This window comes from Aulostomus chinensis, chromosome 9, assembly GCF_037954235.1.
Source record: "Aulostomus chinensis isolate RoL2024-O1b breed Wild chromosome 9, RoL_Achi_v1.0, whole genome shotgun sequence".
NCBI lineage: Eukaryota > Metazoa > Chordata > Actinopteri > Syngnathiformes > Aulostomidae > Aulostomus > Aulostomus chinensis.
In genome coordinates, this window is record NC_141328.1 from 252,965 (window position 1) to 260,000 (window position 7,036).

General features: G+C 48.3%; 1 protein-coding gene across 2 annotated transcripts in view; it reads left to right on the forward strand.

The window, feature by feature from the left end:
- Positions 1-5,773: 5,773 nt before the first annotated feature.
- The window catches only part of LOC147255275 (IQ motif and SEC7 domain-containing protein 1-like), a 147,927-nt gene continuing 146,664 nt past the window's right edge, over positions 5,774-7,036 (forward strand). For both annotated transcript variants that reach the window (XM_086212867.1, XM_086212868.1), the window contains exon 1: positions 5,774-5,973. The gene's annotated coding sequence lies outside the window, so the exon portion shown is untranslated. The remainder of the gene's footprint in view (positions 5,974-7,036) is intronic.

Here is a 7,036-nt window from a genome sequence, read left to right on the forward strand (position 1 = left end):
ATGTAAAAATAAATACATGCTCGGAAAAATGTAATCTCAAAGCAGGAGAGTCCCAAGTCCAAGTTGTTCCAGGTCTGTTCTATGTGGACTTTATATGTTCTACTCATGTCTCCATAGATGTTCTCTGGGGGTTTCTTAGTGTGTTCTTCTTGTTTTCCTCAACAAAAAGGTACCTCCATAACTGACAGAGCTCTTAGTTCCCTACCAGCCAGGGAGAATCCTTTGCTTCCAGGGAGCTGCTTGGCTCCTGCTAGGTCCTAGCAGCTCCAAAAGTGGAGCCTCAAGCTATCAGGCTCCCCTCCTGTGGAACCGTCTCTCAGTCCTAGTCCAGGACTCAGAACCCCTCTCTAAGTTTAAGAGCAGACTTAAGACCTTCCTTGTTGATCAAGCCAACAGTTGGGTGGGTTAGGTCAGGTTAGCCCCGCACCCTTGCTCTGTTCCCATAGGCTTAGACTAGCAGGGATCTCCCATGATGCACTGGGCTTCTCCCTCCTCCTGTCCTCCTTCCTGTCTCACAGCTGCAGGTCACTAACTGGACTTCTTCCTCTGAGTCCTGGTGCTTCTCACCTCCCAGACCCCTGACTGCTGCAGGAGGAGGAGGAGGCTCCAGACCTGCAGAGCCTCAGGCTGACACCCCATACCTCTAGCAGTACTGGTACTATTAGTACTACCACTAGTACTACTACCACGAGTAGTTCTGGTACTAGTAGTAACACCAATAGTAGTTGTAGTACACCTCCCAGATCCCTGACTGATGCTGCTGGAGGAGGCTGCAGACCTGCAAAGCCTCAGGCTGACACCTCCTACCACTAGTAGTACCGGTACTAGTACTACTACCAGTACTGGTACTGGTAGTAGTACTACCTTTAGTAGTACTATTACTTGTTGTACTAGCAGCATGCTGGTAGTACCCGTACCTTACACCTACCTACTAGTACTTTACTTCCTGCTGTAGTTGATGCTTCAGTAGCTGGTGGGTGAGGTTATTGACAGCTGGTGTAGTGTTGGTGCTGTTATTTTTTGTTGCGTGTCTCCCGTCCTCTGTCCCTCTCTCTGCTGTATTTTTTATGTCTCTGTGTCTGTTAATCTATCTCTCCCTCCTCTCTCTTTCTGTCCCTCTCTTTTCCCTCTCTGTCCCGGTCTTGTGTTCCCATGGTCCTGCAGTGTGTTCTCCTGAAGCTGCACCAGGAGGTGAGGTTAGTGGTGAGGGAGGTGAGGAGACCAAAGCCAGGGTTCTCAACATCATAAAGGTGTCACTTCTGATCTGCCTGGATCACCATGGTAACTGATGTGGTGAACCTCACCTGGTCCAGAGCAGGTGAGGGTCAGAGTTTCTGCTTCAATCGGCTATAAAAGCACTGCCCTTTCATCCACCACCTCTTCTGAAAACGGCACCACCATCTTGGAACGATCCGGTGGACCTCGGCGCCATCACTGAGCGAGGTTCTCTTCAGAGGGAGAGAGCATTCAGAGACCGGAGTGATCCGCTACCTCTCCTGACGTCACTCCTATCAACGCTCCAGGCTCCCAGCTGAGGGAAGCCCTCATTATTCCAGCCTGCTGGAGCAGCCGTGTGTGAGGAACGCCACTAAAAGGAGCCTCGCACTCACAGCAGCACAACTGTGTGTACGGAACCTGCATGCATTCAGCTGGGATGCAGTAAACCTGAGCAAGAATACTGCACGCTGCTACTGGCCAAGTTGTACTTGCTCTCACTGAGTACTGAGCGTGTTCGTAGTCCCATTGGCCCCCATGGCTACAACAGAGGCCTTCTGGGAAGCCTCAGGCCACATTTCTAGGTCCTGCATTGATCAGCAGTGAGACCAACACCTGCGTGTGGATGAGCTGATGAACCTGGTTCCTTCAGAGGGTTCCTGAGGGGGGCGCCAGCACTCACAGGTCAAGTACATCAGAAACTGATGACCTGATGCCATCGCTGCTCTTCTCCCAGCATTCCTCTCTCCCCTCCTTGGCAGCAGCTGTGCTGCTTTTTGCTGTCATAATTGTTTGATGTTGTTCCTGACCATCATAGTCACTTGTTCTTCTGGACTAAAGTAGGTGGCACGCGATCTGTCCATCTCCTTAGAGTCACATGACACGTTACACACCCCTTTTTATGGGGACGCCACAGAGCCTGAAGTAGAAGCCTTGATTGACAGAGAGAGATCCCACCCACCGTCCTGATACCAGTGACCTCTGACTGGGAGTTCAGGGTTTTAAGGAAAGCCTGGCTAGGAGGAACTTCCTGCTTCACCTCTCAGGAGTACCCACATGTGTCACAAGGTGGGGGCGAGGAGTAAGACCCAAATGCAGACAAAGAAGGAGTGTTCACAAAAGGAGTATTTAATGATCCAAAAGAGGGTAAAGTACAAACAAGGACTCAAAGTACCAACTAAGGTGCAAATACAAAGTTCAACAAAGGAAAAACGCAAAGTAGCAACATAAGGTGGTCAACAGGCCTACGTCCTGGACGTGGATCAAAGTAACAACTGAAGTCAAATCTTACAGGAGGGTGAGGGACACAAGAGGGAAACAGGAGACAAACATGGAGACTTGAGCAGAGACCAACGATGACCTGCACAACAAAATCCACCAACCAGTGACGAACATCCGACAAGCAATGAACCGACAGAGACAAAGGGAAACACAGTGGTTAAATACACAGGGGCGAACGAGACACAGGTGGTGCAATCACCCAGGTGAGACACATGGGGTAATCAAAGGGGGGGAGGGCAGGAAGACAAGATATGACTACACAGGAAACCAGACAACAGGGATCGTGACAGCATGTTTTCATATGTGTCTTTAGAATAGAATAAACCTTTATTGTTCACCATAGTTTAAATTTGTCTTCGGCTCACTAAAAATCAGGGACACGTTAGGATCAGACGAAGAACAGGGGGACAACACAGACATGAGCCAATTATGCATAAAATAAACTTAAAAGGGAGCTCATAAATCCCTGTGCCAGGGTTGATCACTGGAGCAGTTCAGAATGTTGACTGTACTTTGGATAAAAGACGTCTTACAAATACTTCTGTTATCTAGAGGAACTCTGTAGTGACTCGCAGAGGTCAAAGGTCAAACTGTCTGGAGAGAGGATGAGAGGGATTCTTTCAGCAGATTTTCTGTTTCCCAGCACGTTCTCGCAGTTTCCAGTGTGTTGTCTAAGGAACAAGTTCATGGTCCCTTAACTGAGTTCTTATGTCCGTCAGTTTTTGTTTTGCCACCATTGCCATGCTTTTGTCCACTTAAATTATTTTGTTTTTTCAGTATTGGAACAGATAATTTCAGTCTCTATGAATCATTTTGACCCAAATACAGGAACTTAGGGTTGGAAAACTACGAAATATAAATCCCATTTTTGAGGTTAATTCTCATTTCCCTCTTTATGGATGAGCCTTCTTGTCCTCATCTGTCGCACATTACTGAGACACGAGGACAGCCAGAGGACGAGTGCGAAGGGCAGGACTATGTGGCTGATGGGGAAGGGGTGAATCTTCCTCACGACAACGTGAAAGCACCGCCTGATAAATGACCCCTGCAGAGATTTTTATGCATATTGAATTAAAATTAGTTTTATGCTCTGTGTAAAACCTATTCATGAATTATTCACATAAGAATGTAGCCCAACATCATGAAAGGAAATGACAGAGAGAGTGCTGAAGTTATGATAACCCTCATGAAGACTGACTGGGACGTCCACCAGTTACCACACTAATAACCAGGGGAACCACAATTCTGGCCTTTAACACTGCCAATATCAATCCTCTGAATCGTTCTGGTGGCGGCCCGGTGGTGCAGTGGTCCTCACTGTGGCCCCCAGCAAGAAGGTTGTGGGTGGAGCAGTGGTCCTCCCTGTGGCCCCCAGCAAGAAGGTTGTGGGTGGAGCAGTGGTCCTCCCTGTGGCCCCCAGCAAGAAGGTTGTGGGTGGAGCAGTGGTCCTCCCTGTGGCCCCCCATCAAGAAGGTTGTGGGTGGAGCCCCGGCTGCAGCACGGGGTCTTTCTGGGTGAGTCTCCATGTTCTCCCTGTTCCTGCTGGGTTCTCTCTGGTACTCCAGCTTCCTCCACAGTCCAAAGACATCAAGAGGGACCAGGTTAATCCAGACTCTAAATTGACCGTAGGCGTGGCTGGGAGAGCCAATGGTTGTCTGTCTCTATGTGTTGGCCCTGCTACGGACTGGTGACCTGTCCAGGGTGAACCCCGCCTGTCACCTGAAGGCTGCTGGGATAGGCTCCACCCACCACCACCCTTAACAGGATAAGAGGGAGAAAATGGATGGATGGATTTAAGTGTTATATACATTTAGTTGTTTGTTTTTCGATTAAACTCATAGACGGTATTGTGTCTCAGGGCTCTTTGGATCATTGAAATCAGTCTCACACACCTGTGATAATAACTTTTGCCAGCTGAGCCCAATTAAAGGGAAACTACGTCAGAGGGATGTTTCACGTTATGAAGCAGGTCACAATGTTCAAACATCATGGGAAAGAAAAAGGGTCTCTGCTGCTGAAAAGTGTGAAACAGAGCAATGCCTTGGACAAGGTGTGAAAACACTGGATATTTCACAAAAACATCAGCGCGATCATCGTTACTGTGAAGAGATTTGAGGCTGATGGGTTCGTGCAGATGAAGGCATGATAGGGAAGCTTTCTGCCAGACAAACTCATCAAACTAAGAGAGCCGCTGCTGAAATGCCGTTACAAACCAGCAAACTCTCAAAACTGATCAAACGAGGCAACTGGACTCTCCTCTTGTAAATGAAGACGTTTCGCCTCTCATCCAAGAAGCTTCTTCAGTTCTAAAATTCTGGTGGGAGGTGTCAGGTATAGAACCACTCAAGGGGGTGGTGGCAAAAAACAAGAGGTGGTCAGGCCAGAACAAGAGGCTCATTAGGTGGTGATGTGAGTCGTTGGCCTCAGTTTCAGGTCGTTCAGGACACCTGAATGAAGGCGTGAAAGCTGGCTGCACCTCCTGGGGAGGATCTAAGGACAGCATTGTAGGTGGGTGACAGGTGGAACCTCCAACATCACCATCTATCACCCACCTACAATGCTGTCCTTAGACGCCCTCTATCCCTCTGTGTCACCGGCTGCTGTGGGCATAAACTCATGGTGTGGCCCCACCCTCTCCTGACCTCAACCCGACTGAGAACCTTCCTCAAGCTAACGTTCCATGAGGGTGGGAGGCAGTTGGCACCAGAACAGCAGTTCTGGGAGGCCATTCTGACACCCTGCAAAAAAATAAAAGCTGAGGCTCTCCAGAAACTCACAAATCCAATGGATCCAAGAATTGTGAGGGTGAAACCACAGAGGGGCCCTGTGTTGACATGTAAGCCTGCCTGTGAGGAGGATTTGGATTAAAATAGCTTTTGATTCCAGTGAATACGACCTCCTTCAACGAATGGCCATTTTCTGTTCTTTAAAGCCCATAAAACTTTTTAAAACTATGTTGTGTATCAAAATTTGGGACAGTGCGATTTGAGTGTTTTATTTAAGACATTAATACTGCTATCATTGGGAGGTTTGTTCAATACATTTCGACTTACACCTTAAAGGTTGATGACTTGAATATGATACTAACTGTCATTTGCTTTGACTGCTCAGGAAAATCAGAGAAAAATGTCATTTGCATAATAATTTGGAACGCAGTGTACAGACAGACTCCAGGTCATTCTTCCGCATGCAGCAGCGTCAAAGTTTCCAAAAACCAGTTCATGGTAAAAAAGTTCAACAAATTCGGTGGACTCTGGTGCGCATGTCAACACCTTGACCGCAAAAGCTCGGGGGGTGGTAGGCGTGCGATCCTCCCGACAGAGTGACTCATCTTCGCGTACCGTAAGGATCTTCGGAGCCGTCCTCCACAGCTCCATCCGCGGGACCCGCGCATGGAGGCACCGTGCGATGGGGGCTGTTGTCATCCTCCAGGCAGACACACAACGGAGGACAGAGGAGGACCGACTCCTTCCTGAGGTGATTCAACCTTTTCCTGCATGGCGTCTCCTCGGTGTGTGTGAAGCCGTGATTCACGCTCTCATCGCGGCTGCGCTTCTGTATGACCTCCTCGGTTAGAACTACAGATGAATTCCTTATTTCCAGCTTTTTTAGAGCTGCTTTGAGATGTCACTGCTGTGTTTTCTGCTCATGACAAATCAGTAAGACACAAACCTCGATGTTACATGAGCGAGGACGCTGATGGGAAACCGGAGGATACCGCGATAAGCACAAAAGCTGCATAGATCACCTCCGTGACCGATGCTGGGAAACATCGTTGTGTGAAATATTCACTAATAGTGTGAATCCAGATTTTAAAGGTCAGATGTGATCCATTTTGGGTACAAGCTGCTTTCGTCTCATTTACAATCTGATAAGGCAACATGAGGCTCTACACATGAAGGCCTGACTTCCATTCCAAAGTATGACTTCATTAATTCCATCATAGGGTTGAATGTTAAACGGCCCCATTCAGTAACTATAGGTCATGTATTTGGAACCAAAATGTGTCCGTTTTGTGGACTAATAACTCTGTAGATATAATCTGCACCTCCTACAGAGGTCCTGGAGGTCATTAAAGGTCATCAGGGGAAACACAAGAAGCCTGAACCTTAGTGGTGGTGACCTTGAAGTCATGTGACCCTGGTGTAGCTCCTTCCTAGGCTAACGTTAGCTTAGCACTGCTAACGTAGCGTCCAGGCTTCCAGCATCATCAGAGGGTTCATTAGTGAAGATGAGCTTGATGAACTGAACCTGGAAGATCATCAACTTTTGTTCACCAGAGCTGATTTACTGGTTCAATCACCACAATCACATGGAGCGATCCGATTGGCTGCTGGGAGGAACCGGGGGATGACCACTTCCTGTTAGTGGAGGAACCGGGGGATGACCACTTCCTGTTAGTGGAGGAACCAGGAGATGACCACTTCCTGTTGGCGGAGGAACCAGAAGATGAACACTTTCTGTTTGGTGGAGGAACCAGGAGATGAACACTTCCTGTTGGTGGAGGAACCAGGAGATGACCACTTCCTGTCGGTGGAGG